General features: G+C 43.1%; 1 protein-coding gene across 2 annotated transcripts in view; it reads left to right on the top strand.

The window, feature by feature from the left end:
* The window catches only part of tiam2a (TIAM Rac1 associated GEF 2a), a 95,637-nt gene that overhangs the window by 1,495 nt on the left and 80,547 nt on the right, over positions 1-13,595 (top strand). The window contains exon 1 of one of the 2 annotated variants that reach the window (XM_037071851.1): positions 8,473-8,650. The exons of the other annotated variant lie outside the window; for it this stretch is intronic. The gene's annotated coding sequence lies outside the window, so the exon portion shown is untranslated. Of the gene's footprint in view, positions 1-8,472; positions 8,651-13,595 lie in introns of those variants that run through there. 2 annotated transcript variants of the gene reach the window in all.

The following is a 13,595-nucleotide window of genomic DNA, read 5'->3' as shown; positions in this document are numbered from 1 at the left end:
CAACACTGCAGCTTCAAACTTAGTAACTTTAATACTTGAGCCAGACACACTTAAGTAGGTTGAACCAAACAGACAACAGGTTGTGTATTACATATTCTTATTTTATGTAAATAAGGATAACTGGATAAAACCCACTGACACTGTCTTTTTAGATACTTGTACATACTTGTATACTGAGAAAATCCAATGAGGAAAAAGTGCCCTCAAGAAACACTCCCATGAGAGCTGAGATGCTGAACAAAGGTCACTTCCACACTGTCAAAACACTGCAATCTACTGTATTTCACACCTAGGAATAAAGGTGTTGATATTCACCCAGTACCCTCCTACTAAAGCAGCTGAATTATTTGTTAAATCCGAGCAAAAGGGCACAGTTCTCGCAAGGGACGGTTCCTATACTTTAAAATAAGCAGCCATCTGGCACCTACCTCACCAGAGCACAAGGGTAATGAGGGAATATACAAATGAGGGAGTATGTGGATGAAGTAGAAGATGCTGGTCGCAGCTTTACCCCTCCTCTGCCCTGCACTTGCCAGAGACCCGGTTGCTACAGCTGGAGGAAGTGCTTACTCAGCACTTGCTAGCACTGAGCTCCTCTATATTCACTTATGGCCCAGCATGTGTCAAAAAACACAAGCTAGAGGATTTATTTAAACAGTTGCCTACACCATGGTGCTGTTTCAGCGCTCCTAATTTTAATAGAGGAAAATACAATAGGAGAGAAGCTCAGTGTGCTGCATAATGCCTTTACCTGCAGTTACACCTGAGCTTAGCCTGTTAATCCAAAAAATCATAGTTTGGCTCTGGATTTCGCATCTAGAGACCTGTTAGGGGATAAAACCGAGCAGAAAATATCCTGTGGTGTGTCTATACATTTTCTAGCCCCCCCTCAAAGACGCAGCCATTCAGCCGGGTCTAGCCTGCCGCTGACCCTTCCCTCCGAAAGATTTGACAGGCTGAGACTTTAAATCAGCCCCTATCTGCCCTGAAACAGATGTACATGTACACAGCGGTTGGCTAGCTCTCCCTTGGACAGCAGTAAAAATAAATCCTCCCTCTCTGCCGAGTGCCAGCATCCTTCACTTGTTTATCTGTAGCAGAATAAAGGGCATGTTTGCTAGCGCACGTTCTAATTAGGAATTATTATAAAATGAAATGTCTATATTTGGATCTGGCTTTCAAATATGTCTCAGGGATGGATTGGGGTCTGATTTTTTTTCCCTGCATAACCGACAGGCACGGTCCTGACTCGGTGTAAACCTAATGGCAGTCCTGTGCCCAGCCATTTACGCGTCATTGCCATGTTGCTGTCCATATAAACCCCCAGCCAGCCCCATGGGAGCAAAACAAAGTGGAGGCCTGACCTTTTGGCTGAGGATTACCCCAGCATGGGCAACTAATGAGAGCACCTAAACCAAAATGGCATGCGATAATCATACTCCGCTAGACAAGTTCATGCCCAGGTGGTTGTGATAATGTGCAGTTTTTACTGTAAGTCGGAGACAGATGTTCCCTGCTGTGAGGAAGTCAATTAGACAGGATGATGAGGGTTAAGATTCAGCTCGTAAAGGAGCTTTAATATGACATAAATTTCCCCAGTCTGATATGGATTAAAGATGTCAAACTTCAATACATACGTTTCTCTAATATGTTTTGGTTATAGTGAAGACTAGTGGTTCTTATTCACAGTGGATATTGTCCTCCCGCTGCCCATTTAAAAGCCCCCACAGTGCCAGTATCTGTCGCGTCAGTACCGCGTGCGACCATTTGAGGTCAGCGTGGTACTGCAGCTCTCATCAGTACGGCAGACTGGGCTCTTGGAGGGTGCGACAGCTCAAAATCTGCAGTGCTCACCTCTCTTACCTCTCTGAGACGAAATAAAAAGCCCACTAGTGCCGTGGCCAAGTATACCTGCGCATGAAAATGCCCTCATTCGAAGCAACAACAGGCGCAGTTTAAAGATAAGGGCATAGAAAAATTTGCTGCCATGCCGATTCTTCATGGTACCACCGTGCTGAAATGAATTCATCAGATACCTCTTTCGATGCCTTTTTTTACGGATCGATACGGGAGCAGTGTGATAAATGGAACGGGCTCCTCTTAGTGTGAGACTTGGCCCGTTTCTGCAGCTTCTCAGTTGCTGCATTCTTAATTGATTAAAGCTATTGATTAGGCCTCCCGAAGCCTCCCGACTAAAAAAATCGGCCTCTATCTGCCTCGGCCAGATATTATATTCACAAGTGGCAGAGTCTGTGCCAAGTGGAGGAGAGAGACGGCGTCTGCATTGGTTTGCTCAAAGGAATAAATGAGCACGAACGAGTGAGTTAAAGCAAGAAAAAAAAACAAAAAAAAAACAGAGCCATCCATCTTCCTTCCACCTAGTTATGCAGGAGAGGAATCCCCTATCTCGGCACACACTCTGCAGCCACCGTAATTACTCACCGCTGCGGGAGTGTGTGTAACTTTCCACAGCCGTTGACTGCCTGCCCAGCTCCTCCGTTATCAGAGCCAGCAGACTCTTCCAGACTGGACCGAAGTGTCCAAAGTTCCCTTCACCCAGGAACTCGACACGGGTTCACCCCTGCTCCGAGCCGCACCCTGCCGCAAATTGGCTGGCAGAGGCAGCAAGGTCACAAGAGTTGTACCCCCCCTTCCCTCCCATACAACATGGGAGTGTGAGTTCAAGAAGTTTGAGCAGCAGCGCTCAAGCTGGGTGTTGGTAGAGATTCGGTGGCTTGCTCGAGGGCACTTAGGCTAGGTGTGAACCTGCCAATATTCAGTCTTAAACAGAAGTTTTCAGATTCTCACTGGCTGCTCTTTTGAACTCTGGTAGGAGATGTAATTTATGAAGGTTTTTTTTTCTTACTTTTTATAATGAAAGAAGAAAAGACGAATCTCAGTAATGATGGCCTTCATCAAATAGAAGTCACAAAACACTGAAAATGAATAAGTAATGGGTAGCATGCAGTCACAGGATTGTTCTGTTTTCTATTAAAACAGCTTTTTACTTTATATAAAAAAAAACCCTTCCAGACACCATTGCTTCTGCAATTTTCTGCTCTCTGCAGCTACATTATTATAGTGATGTGTCTTTCATAATTAGACATGCGAGTCGTCAGTCCATCACTTGGGCAGACACAGCTTTCTCAACAACTTAAACAACTGTTGCATCAGTGGTGCAGTTATCATTGATGCTCAGAGGATGAATGCTAACGACTAAGTTGATCCCCTGGCGTTAACTGTATCGCCTCATTGAGGTTTGCTGGATAACTGAGCAGTTTGTGTAGACATTAAAACAATAATCATATCACTCTTAACAATACAATACTCTTTTGAAAACAGTGACAATTTTAAACTCTACAGTGATTAAAAGTAGGCCTTTATATATTATACAGTATGTAGTTCATCACTGTGTTAGTGTCTACCACCGTCCTGTTGACTCTGAAAATTGTCATTTGGATCTGATAATGTCACTAAATAAAAAGTCAGTTAAGTTGCGATGCAGAGTTACACTTGACAGTGACACGAGTCTCTATCAAAATTGGTGCTGAGCCATCTCATGTAAGTGTTGAGATATGTCAGTAAAAAAAAACAAAAAAACAACAAAAACAAAAAACAAAAACATCATTGTCACCAAAACCGTTGTAATGCATCATCTGGGGACCATGAGTGTCTGTCTGAAATCTTGTGCGTAGCAACCCTTTAAATGTTTTTTAAGTCGTTGGGCTTCATCCTCTGGGGAACATGACTGTCTGCATGTCCATTTCATGGATTTTCACTCTGGACGTTAGCGTATTAGCTGCTTAGATGGCTACAAATAACAATTATAAATTCTATGTAGTTCATTGTCACATCTTTGACGGTGCACAAGGGCTCACAGACAGGCTTAAAGGCACAGTTCACTTCAAGTCGAAGGTTCTCCTTATTATCTACTCAGCCTCATGCTGATGGAAAGTCAGGCGAAGTTTCAGAATCAGAAATCCTTTGATGTCCCACGGACGGGGAAATTTGTTTGTCACAGCAGTGACATAATCTTACAAAAACAGAAACGTATTATAAGCAATACAATTTTGAAGTCCTTCACAGCAGTTATAGTGTTGCAGCCTTCTCCTAAACATCCAAAGTGGATGGGGACTAGTTTAAAGTGTAGGAAAAAAAAACACCTGAAATCCATACTTTCAGGAAAACACTGAGATCCCAAATATGAAAATGTTATTACTCCCTTTTTTTAAACTGAAATCTTCAATGTAGCTTCTTAGCTAAAAGTGCTGGCATCCATTCCATTTGAAGCGGGTGCAGAAGTTCGGCTGGTCATAGTGGGTGTAAATAATGTCCTTCAGTCCTTCAAATTTCGGGAGACTTGGATCTCCATCTCACCAACTACGTCAGTTGTCTAGAGTATGTGTGTTTTATTATGTGGCCAATTCTAATGTTTACTTCATCACAAAGGCTAAATTTGAAACACAGAAATTTTGTACCACAGCTTTAGATAGTTTGGTCTTCTGCTAGCCTGGATGCAGTCTTCTTATCATTTGCGTCAATCTGAGGCACACCAGCAATGGTATCAGGTTCATCAGGTCCAGACTCATTTCTAGATAATGCTGCCGAGTGGTGCTCCACTTGGTTTTGTTATGGAAGGTAGCAACTTGTCTCATTTTGTCCTCAACTTTCATGAGCATATTTCACTGCGTCCCCTCTTGGGGCGGAAAGAAAAAAATTGGATGGCAAGTGCCTTTCTTTTTTACTCTATGCCAGGAGCAGGAGGAGAAAGAGCCTGTGTTTGCCAAGTCAGTGTGTATTTGCATACTGAGGAGGTGTGTGTGTGTGTGTGCGTGTGTGTGTGTGTGTTATCAGTGGTTTACATGCCTGTCACTGAATATCTTTTCCTACACACAACTAACTGTGTGTGTGTGTGTGTGTGTGTGTGTGTGTGTGTGTGTGTGTGTGTGTGTGTGTGTGTGTGTGTGTGTATTGGCAGCGTGTCAGCAGTGCCACAATGCAACTAGAATTAAACCCATCAAAGCAAACATGGTTTACACAGGCAGAGACATTCACAATTTCAGAATTGATGTCTACAACTCTCTGTCTCTGTTAACATTGTAACATTGTCCCTAATCTTCCCCCGTTAGTGGCCCCATTTTCAAATCACAAACATCAGCAAACACGCATCATCTGTTTACACGCGACTATCTGCACAGAAACGTCTTGTTTTCCCAAAAGCGGGCCGCCTCAGTCTCTCATTAGATAAACTCTGCCGCTGCTCCTGCCCCGCGTCTCAAAAGCGCTCGCTGCGGGTTGAGTGCGGGGTCATGGGAGGTCAAAGGTCACACAAGGAGGGAGCCTTGGAGGAGGGTAGTCAAGGTGACGACGACGAGCGGCAAACACCTGTCCTTATTTTTTTCCGAGAGGAACCCAGTCGTGATTCACAGCAGGGGCAGGCGGGTGTTGTGTGTGTGTGTGTGTGTAATCTGGGTAACAGGGGAGCTTATTAAATCTGCCGACACAAAACAAGGAGTGTGTGTGTGTGTGTGTGTGTGTGTTCGGGGTGGGGGGATGCTGAGCAAGCGATGCGGGCGATTGACAGCGCAGCATTTTGTGCCTGGAAATGGGGGTGGTGGTGGTGGGCGGGCTGGACATGAAATGTATCAGTGAAGACATGCAGGTACACGCTGCAGCCTCCCGCTGTTTGACTTTACATCAGCGCTGCTCTCATTAGAGTGGCCACGTGCACGTGCTGCAGTCATGCACGCTCAATTTTCCTTGATTATGTAGTCCCTCATTCTCTGCAGTCACAGAGGGCGTGTGATAAAGCCTCACACACACATACACACACACTCACGCAGCTTTAATACGTAGCAGACATTTTACATCCTCTTTGTTTCTCACGCGGTCTGTGTCGCCTCCATGCACATGTCTGTCATCATTTGGAAAGAAGACCGTATAAAAATAAAAATAAAAAAAAAGAAGTGTGTTATTAAAGGCTGAGTCAGCGCCTTCCTGCAGATGCGACACCTGGTTTCATCAACCGGCAAAACAAGCCTCATTGTTTCCACTGGGTGCTACAGTGAGTGTGCGTCTACCTGCCCACACGTGAGACTCCATTTCCACCCCCCTCAAAAAAAAAAGCAGTTTCCTTTGCTCCCCCTGCTTTGCAGCTAGCTGGTAATTAGCCCCGGAGCCCTCCTCGCTGTCTGCCTGTTTGTTTACGGTGGTGAGAGGCAGATTCCCCCTCCTGAGAGTTGAAGGCATCGCTGCGCTCAAGAGACGGAGCAGACGATGTCAAATTAAAAAAGATAGGGAAATTCTGACTCACCAGAATCATGCAGGAAAGGAGGGGGGGGGGGGGGGGGGGAATAGGAGGGAGTTGACAGATTTGTAGGGATCAAGGTACTCTGATCAAACCCGGTGGTGTCTTTTACTGATGCTTGTTTTTTCTCTAAATGTGTTTACCACTTCATATCAGCCGTTTGAAATAGACGTGACTGACTTGGACTCCCAGAACTGAAAAATGGCTTTTTAAAAAATTCAACAGGATCGCCTACTTCCAGACACAATGTTCCATTTTACTGTGGGTTATCCACAGAACACACTGTCAACAGCTTTCACAGACTATTTAAGTGTAAATGAGCTCTAATGAAAGCAAAAATGTTGATTTTGTTTTATGCAAATAAGCCCAAAGAATTAGACAGGATAATAAGAAAGCCCCTGGAACAGAAGGGAGGCGATATAATGTAAGACAGATGTCAAACTGGAGAAACTGTTTTAGACGCAGTAGCAGAACTTTTTCTTCTATTTATTTATTTATTGCCATTCTGACGTTTAAAAATAAATTACATTGTGTTGTGTTTTAATGTTAGGGAGACTGGCATCATGCCGCAGTGCTCTGATTTTAGGAGTCGGAACAAAAACTTGCGGAAGACCCTTTTCTAAAGACACACTGGTTTTGATCTTGATAACTTATAATGTATGTTAATGTATTCGATTAGTTGTTGACTATTGAACCAATCGCCAACTGTTTTGATAACTGATTTAAGTAAATCTATTTAGGAAAAAGTAGAAATTCTCTGATTCTAGCTTCTTGAATGTGATTATTTTTTGGTGTCTTTCGTCCTGTTTGACAGTAAACTGAATGTCTTTGAGTTGAGGACAAATCAAGACATTTGAGGACGTTATCTTTGGTGTTGTTGTAAAGTTGTGGAAAAATCCACAACTTTAGAATTGTTTAGCACACAACAAACAGTTGGTGTATTTTCTTACAACTGTTTTCTTTCTGTCAGCTCCAACTCCAACAGACTGTGCATTATAGTACAGAGGAGAGGCCCTCTTCTGTTTCCAACATCCGTCCTACCAGTGGCTGATATCAGCATTTTTAAATACGAGAGAAATGCCATGAGTATTCAATCATCCTAATTCCATAGTACCATAGCTTTGAAGAAAGTAATTGCACAGCAAAATATCACTGTCTTAACACTGAGTCACTTTTATATTTTATTGAGTCCCAGAAATCAGTTTTTTGTTGCCTGCAAAAATTGAAGACAATTTTTAAATGAGTCAAGTTAATCTCTGCAGTTTGAAAACAAATCAACTTGTCTCTTGACGTTAAATCAAACAAGTTTAGCTTTTTTTTTGTATTCAGGCGAGAGTTGTACTTTATTCTGTCTTGTTTCACGATGCTCATTCTTGGAAAATTCCTGAAATAAAGCAAATAGCAGTGAATGAGTGGAATCATCCCCCTCAGGCCCATTTATACAATGTATTCTTGTTTCCTCAAGGAAAATGAGGCCCTACAGCAAAATCTGACTATTAATTGTGCTTTTTTTTTTTGTTATAAATCCATTCTTTTCAGTCAGACACCATCTTTAGACACACAGGAAGGCCTTAAAAGTGACATTAAATTGAGGCTGGTTTAGGTTTTTATTTAAGACATAACGAGGAAACCTCTCATCTTCCTTTACAGAAGAGTAGAGCCAGTGTCCTGCTCACAAGTAGTTAACCCCGCGTCAAGCGTCTCAGACCTCCCTCCTGCCGCTCATACAATCTGTCAAGTGTGTGTGTGTAACACTGTGTGTGTGTGACTTTGTCAATATCACCCATGAGGGTTCCCCTGCTACCCCGCTGAAGCGGATTAAACATTCATGATCATGTTTATTAATGACCAGCAGGCATTAGGGATCTCCGGGCTGTCACACACACACACACACACACACACACACACACACACACACACACACACACACACACACACATAAGCAAACACACTTTTTTTTCACACACATTTGCACTTTCTCTTACAATCTTCCTTCACACTGTCACACAACCCCTTTCGTATTATCCCACCCACGCGTATCAGATACGCCGGCACGCTCTCTCTCTTGATCTCATACACCTACACACTCGCACACAGAGAGATAACACATTTCTTTAATTCGGTAATAAGGCCTGAAGTTTGTGTATGTGTGTGTGTAATATAGATCCCCTGGCTAGTTGAAAAGAAACAGATTTCCTGTCTCTGCGTCTCTCTGGACTGCCGTTCTGAGCTCTCCCGGGGATGGAGGGATGGACTGAGGACCTCGCTGAGAACATCTGTGACGGCTGGCCCCAGCAGAGACCGCAGTGTGACAGGGCCTATCCACAGCAGATGTCCACCAGTGTGAGTGTGAGAGAGACAGTGCGTGAGTGTATGTGTGTGTGTGTGTGTGGTGTAATCAGGGTTGAGAAAGTCCATGACCCAGAGAAATTGTAGAGGAAATGCTCTCACACTCTCTTCCTTCCTGTCGCTCTTTTCCTTTCCTGTCGTGGTGGTAAACGAACAGGTGGGTGAGAGGTGACCGACGGCAGCTGATCATCCTACGATTATTGTAAAATCAAATATTTCCAACCTTGTCTCCTTCGTCCCTTTTCCCCTCCACCCGCTCCTTTAAGTCAGGGACCATTTGTTCTTTCTTCTGAATGATATAAAAACTATACATGCCTTGCCCCGCAGCCCCTGCAAATGAAATGAAAAATGAGTGATGAGCAGAGGAGCGCTGATGCTGCACTCCTCATGTCGCCCCATCTGACTCTACATCTCTCTTTACCCCCTTCTTCCTATCCTAACATGCTTTCCCCCTCATTATTCTTCCGCACTGCTTCCTCCCCTTATCCTTTCTCATTCCTCTGGCCTCCCACCTCTCTACTCCGCTCTCCATCCTCCCCTCCTCCTTTTATTCGTACTCCTTTCCCAGTGAAGCGTGTCGTAGTCTGCTCAGCTTGCCTGGTAACTGAGCCCTCTCAGTGGGAGCTGCAGCCTGGTTCATGAAACTAAACTAAAATGCAGTTTAAAAAAAGAAGTTGAAGGCTATTTTTAGGTCTTATTTCCATCTTGAGCGAAGAGGTTACAGAGGGCAGTGAATTACCCTTCAAACTGGAAGGAATTAACCTGAATTCAACCTTTATGGAAGGAAATCGCAGCCATCTTCACAAGATTACAGCATGTCCTTGGTCGGACTACTCCAAACACATTTTCTATGTTGTGTTTAAAAATCGAAAGTTCGCAACCGAGTGGTTTTAGTCATTTTTAAGCAATTTTGTGGCGATGATGTCAACCTCACATTGCTTTAAAGGTGCAATATGTAAGAGTTGGCCACCAGTTCATATTCCAAACAAGCAGAGGGCAGCATATCACTGTAGCTGCCATTAGCTAGTTAGCTTGATTAGCCATGCATATGGTGGGCCAGACTGGGAGCTTGGAGCAGCGGGGAGCTGTTGGTGTTTACACTGCCAACACGGGACTGTGGGGCCGAAACTGGCTGTTGCTTGCTGGTTAGCAGAATGTCTCTAACATAACACGTAGAGGTTGTAAATATTATTTCTTCACATTCCGTTGATAATTTTCTTTTGTGTTTTTAACTGGGGTTCATACATATTGTCCCTTTGAAAAAAAGTAAAACACAAAGAGCCCTTCACTGTGAAAATGTCAGTCCTCTCACTTTGGATAATGATGCATTCGCAGCACAGTGTGTGCTAAAGAGAAGGAGAATGCCAGGGGTAATGACATGTCAGAGAGACATGGATGAGTTTAGAATGTGCACTGATGTCAGACAATCGGCAGAACAAGAGCTTCGCCTGTACAGCATAATTCAGTACAGCATGCCTGCGACGAGTGCTGCCTTTGTGGAGTTATTTAGAGTTTGAGGAAGAGAAGCAGGGCAACATTGATATTGGAGCTAGATATCAAACCAAACTCAGTAAAAGTGCCATTCAACACTGGAAACAAATGCCACTTAAAAAAATAAGCATAACAAGATTCTATACAAAGTGTATTTTTTGTTTGAAAAGTGAACAATTGCTTCTTTGATTTCTAGAAATAAGACGTGCCTAAAAACTCCCTATGTCTCACTCAAATGTGAGATGATTGTGTTTTATAGTGAGTATAATTATACACATATTGTATAATCAACTATTGAATAAGTCTATAGGCATGGTAAGATGTTGAGTATTTTAAAATTAGGGCTAATCATGATATCAGATCTTCTCTAAATAGTTATCACGGCCAAACAAATTCACAAAAAACAATATTATTGCAACTCATTTTTAACTTTGTTTGCTGTGTGTGTGTGTGTGTGTGTGTGTGTGTGTGTGTGTGTGTGTGTGTGTGTGTGTGTGTGTGTGTGTGTGTGTGTGTGTGTGTGTGCTTTTTTTGAATTTTGGCAAATACATTACCCTTAAATATATGAGTGTGGAGATGTGCAGAGTCTGTAGCCATAACTTTAAAAAACAAACACAAATTTACGTTCAATGACTAATGAAAAGGCAAACCGAACACTCATGACACACAATGTCTAACGTCTTCGCTGGATTATTCACACAATATTATAATATGGGTATTATTAACACAATATCAGTATTTCATCTCTTAAATATCCCAATTGTTAATGTGAATATCATGACACCGCAACACCTCTACCCCTAAAATGAAAGCTAAATTCAGAGCAGGAAGCGGTGAATAATGATGTCGGTGGGGGAGAGCAGAGGCGTGTCAGAGGGGTAAGTGCAGAGGATTTGACAGGGTGAAGGAGGGCAATCGAAGCTAATGAGTAAGCACACAGTCTGCTCCAACCTGTTTGGCCTCCACCCTTTCTCTTTCTCCACCCCGTCTTATTCCTCCCCCAATGCTTTGAGTGTCACGAGGGACACCGGGGAGAAAATGAGAAACATGAATCTGGCACTCTCAGGCGTGTGAGCAAGGTGGACCCGGTCAGACCAGACCATTCTGGGCCGGGATGGGGGGGAAAATAAAGTGGGGAGGGCAGAGAGGGTGGTCAGGGAGTAGACAGAGGATGTGGGAGTGGGAAGGGTAATAGAGTTGTCTGGTGAAAAGGCTTTCATAATATCATTTAGATAAGATAATTTCAACTTGGACCTTATTTGCATAGTTTCAGTGCTATGCCAACACTGAGCAGGTATGAGTAAATGCAAATATACATAAAAACCCAGGAGATGGACAAAACAACACTTCATATGAAACAACATTCATCCTCACATATATATCATCACATCAACGTAATTACAAGGCTGGATACACAGCAAAGAAACCAATGTACCAATTAGTGGTGCGCGTCAGCTGTATGAGAGGTCTGACAATCACTTTTTAATGGATGCTTTGTGGCTCATATTATATGGGATGTGGATTCATACGTTTTTTTAAAAGTTGAATATGAGCCTTACATAGCTGATGCAGACAGCGTTTTTATATTTGGAGCTGGTTCAGTTGAGTAGCTGTGTTTTAATCTGCAATTTCGTTCACTGTTACGATGAATCCACCTACACACATTCACTTGACACAGTGTGATCGATGCTGCGTTAATGTGGAGTCCCAGATATATACATATAATTTGACTGGTAAATTAACTCTGCCAAATGTCCATCCATCCATCCATCCATCCATCATCTGTACACATTATATGTACGCCGCTTAATCCTCTGCAGGGTCGCGGGGGGGCTGGAGCCTATCCCAGCTGACTTAGGGCGAAGGCAGGGGACACCCTGGACAGGTCGCCAGTCTATCGCAGGGCTCTGCCAAATGTCAAACTGCTAAATAAAGATCCACTGACACACGTCAAACGTCGTCAGCAGGAAGAAACTGTAGATGTAAATCTGTAGTTGAGCGCTAGAAGGTTATTAGTTCAAAATAATGCAGGCCCAGAGCCACAATGAGAAAAAGGATGAGTCGCATTAACCTGCTGTGAGGTCTGAGGGCAAAATAATTAGCCGGTGGGTCCCTTAAAACCCCGGTTCCTTCCCCTCTTTGCATTTAATATATTAGTTTTTAGATGCTATAACACTTGCCCCAGGTTAACTGTGTGTATAAACTTACTTGAATTACATTAATTAAGAAAAATGCGTAATACAGGGAGCTTGAAAGAAGAATTTTCTGTTTTTTTTAGCACAAACTAGTAGTCTGGAGCTTTCAGGGTTGAGGTTCTGGGCCCTGCAGCAGTTGCCTACGTTGCTTCCCATGACCGTCCCAAATATCCAGACCCATACAGCATTAAATGAGGAGCCTTTCCTTCGAATCGAAAGCTCCAATATCCTGTTACCCCACAGTTCAGGATTTGTACAGCAAGCTCCACAAGTTGACATAAAGCTCCTCTCTACTCTATTAGTGTTTCAGTTATGTTGTCCACCACCTGTGCATGCAAAAAAAACAAACAAAAAAAACACTGCAAGTTGCCCGCTCTGCCCTCTCTGCCCTTTTCTGTGGAGCGGTTACCCTCATGCGAACAGTTCGTTGTCGAATTGAACCCACATGCGCACAGGCACACACACACACACACACACACACACAGAGCGCAGGAGAGCAAACAGGAGAACTAATCCGATTTCACAGCCCAAATGAAAAGAGTCTCACATGCACACATCCATTAGCTATTATTAGCTAAATAGGCTAATAGGTAAACACACACACACACACACACAAAAGGGCTGCTGTCGAAAAAACCCAAACACCAGGGGAGACCAGCTGCTACAAAATGGAAACGTGTTGAGTGCTCTTTTCTTTTGTTTGCAGCTGTCCCACATGTCCAGGAAGCAAGGCTTGTAAAAATGGGTTTAAATATTAATCTCACTTTAACTCAATACCTTAGAATTGATGTTTGATGAATGTGGGACATTGTAAGTTTGGTCAAATTGACCAGTTGTCTTAAAGGTCTCCTTGAAAAATGTAATAATAATATACATAATAACATTTGTTTGTATGTAACATTTCACGATGAGGACAAACTGGAGCGGTTGGAAAGTGATGTGCTGTCTCAGCTGTCATGGCTGGGAATACCAGTGTGCAAACTTCCACCAATTCAATTAAGAGCAGGACAAGGCAGTTAATGTCAGCATTAACTCTGAGCCTGTTTAAACATCTCCACGCGCGTTTTGACTGGCCATGTGAGATCGCATTTCACTTCCCCGCTCTATATGCAAATAAACAAGTTCATCTGTTTTTGTTTAGCAAAACCATGCAGTGTTGAATTTAGAACTGGCGGCCCAACAGCTTTAGTCTTATCAAACCACCTCCAAACTTGTTCTGAGCGATCAGATCCCAATACAATCTCGATATGTAT

The sequence above is a fragment of the Acanthopagrus latus genome, chromosome 16, assembly GCF_904848185.1.
Source record: "Acanthopagrus latus isolate v.2019 chromosome 16, fAcaLat1.1, whole genome shotgun sequence".
Classification (NCBI taxonomy): domain Eukaryota; kingdom Metazoa; phylum Chordata; class Actinopteri; order Spariformes; family Sparidae; genus Acanthopagrus; species Acanthopagrus latus.
Note: the sequence above shows the minus strand (reverse complement) of the source record. Positions and strands in the feature narration are given on the sequence as shown.